Source organism: Daktulosphaira vitifoliae, unplaced genomic scaffold, assembly GCF_025091365.1.
Source record: "Daktulosphaira vitifoliae isolate Bord-2020 unplaced genomic scaffold, ASM2509136v1 Scaffold_831, whole genome shotgun sequence".
NCBI lineage: Eukaryota > Metazoa > Arthropoda > Insecta > Hemiptera > Phylloxeridae > Daktulosphaira > Daktulosphaira vitifoliae.
In genome coordinates this window covers 2,007-4,425 of record NW_026100394.1, presented here as the reverse complement: position 1 = coordinate 4,425, position 2,419 = coordinate 2,007, and the positions used below count along the sequence as shown (strand labels likewise).

Genomic DNA, 2,419 nt, shown 5'->3' with positions numbered 1-2,419 from the left:
TAGAAAAAACAAATAATAATATTATTATGAACTCCTTTTAATTTTTTTCATTTTACAACATCTTTTTGTCTGCGATATTATAATTGTTTAATTATTCTGCATGTAAACATCACAATAATTGTTTTTATATATGTTTTATACTCGGATTGCTTTATCCTTTTATATACGAGAGTTAAAGTAATGAGTACAACTCCAATAGCTTTGTTACATACATTATTACATAAATAAAATCNCTTTGTTACATACATTATTACATAAATAAAATCAATAAAATTAATAGAAAATAAACAATACAATCAATACACGTACCTATGTTACTATTTTATATTAATACCGCACCAAGATATATACATGAAATAAGTAACAAGTATTATGATAAATGCATAGTTGAACCAAAGCAGTTTTTTTTTTTGCTTTGCCACGGCTACTTAACTGGCCTACCCTGATTACAGTCATAATATTTTTTGTTATTCAAATCTGAAAGTGAAAAATATTACACTACTAATTGTTAATTATTTAAACGTATCATTCGGGTTTAAATAAATACATACACTACATACATTTCTGTACGTTGTACCGTAACACACAAACACACGATACGACATAGAATAATATATAAATGACAATAATAATATAACGTGTTTAGTAAAATTTTGATATAAAATGCAGGNACAACGTGTTTAGTAAAATTTTGATATAAAATGCGGTTATAGATTAAATGCACCTAAAGTCTTTATCGAATACCTACAAAAGTACACTTCTAATCATATTTATTCCGCTAGATGCGACACTAAATCTTGACGAGTTGCGCTTGCAGTTATATTTTAACTAAAAACGATTTTGATAACATATTAAGTCGAAGAATATTTCTAAATTTAATTTAATATCATAACGTAATGGTTTATTTATTGAAACATTACTTATGATCAAAATTTATAATGGTTTTTTAAATAAATATTACGGTCTACGATTATTATGATTCGATTATAGTTTTTAAATTTTGTCGTATTGTTTGAAATTAATCTAAACTTGAGGTGTTTGGTTGAAATTTCAGAGTGGCTAATGTCCCATAGCATTCATTGAACATTTACCCGTTTCATAAATAGATTTTGAACAAAATATTTGTGAGTAAGAGGTAAGATATTGAGGGACTTGACCAGTGTTCAAAACCAAAAATGATAGCAGAATATTTAGGTGCATAACTATATACACACCATACCGCAAATAAAGATACTGTTCAGTAAATTTCTGTATATTAAAAGTACGCCTTCCTAAGAATCATTCCTATAATCAAATGCATGTAATTTCAAGAATTTATGGAACTGCCTGACAAAATTACATATTAGTAGAATGAAATACAACATAGCGGATATGAGATTGTGTGGAGACCGCAGTAAAAAAAAATCGGAATTTTAAAGCAGAAAAAACGTAAAATCTGTTCCAGGTGAAGCTATAATGAGGGGTTGGGATTTTAGTATATTGCAAATACCTATGTTAATATTATGTAAATGACTTTTTATATATCTGATGGACAAAAATAAAAATAATATTAATTTTTGGAATATATTTTTTTGCTCCATGATTTAATGCCAACTTTTGAAGCTCGTTGCCCCACTGTGTGTCGAATCGTTGAATCCGTGAATTGACTTGGAGTATATCTTCTAATTGTATGTAAAATTATTTTATTGTTCAATGTCATTACATTTGTATTTTGCGGACGTCCGATTGAATTTAAATATGAATTTATGCATTTGAAAATCATATCATACAAAAAAAAACATATTAATTAGATGAATGGTAATCTTTCTTTTTTTTATGGTTAGAAATCTATCATTGAAATTTATTGTTATTGTTATTATTAGTCATATGGGCTAACCGCTTTAGTAGGAACCCGGTGGCGAACAAAATCCTTATGTACCAACCAATAGCTTTAGCTCCCAAGGTTTTATTTTATTATTTAATAGAGTTCATGTAAAATATAATTGAAATACTTATGCTTATTTTTATTTGTATTAAAAACATTAAATAATATGTTATTGTGCTCATAGTTGTTAAAAAAGTACCCATCATTTTGCTTGGTATCAAATATCTTTTAATTAAAATTTAAAATACAATAGGTGAGATAATGTATAGAAAATATTTTATTTTTAACAATAAGGTAAATTATCTTAATCTTCTTCTACGACCTCTTCTAGCCATTTGTCGCGGATACTCTACTCGTGGGACATTAACTGTCAATTCTAAAAATAGTTATAACAATAAATATAAGTTAATAAATGTTCAAATATACTTACTTTCTTGTTGTACTTTTTCCCGATGTTCTTTTATTGCATTCCCAAGAAGATTACAAATATTAGTAATAAAGTTATCCAGAGATAGACAAAGAGTTTTGGTTTGAACTAAAGTTCGACAAAGAGGA

General features: G+C 26.8%; 1 long non-coding RNA gene across 1 annotated transcript; it reads right to left on the bottom strand.

Moving 5' to 3' along the window:
• Positions 1–2,069: 2,069 nt before the first annotated feature.
• LOC126909669 (uncharacterized) lies at positions 2,070–2,412 on the bottom strand. Its single transcript, XR_007705079.1, has 2 exons — positions 2,295–2,412; positions 2,070–2,240 (listed from the first exon to the last, which is right to left on the bottom strand). It is a non-coding gene; the product is annotated as an uncharacterized LOC126909669 (long non-coding RNA).
• Between the last annotated feature and the right edge of the window lie 7 nt (positions 2,413–2,419).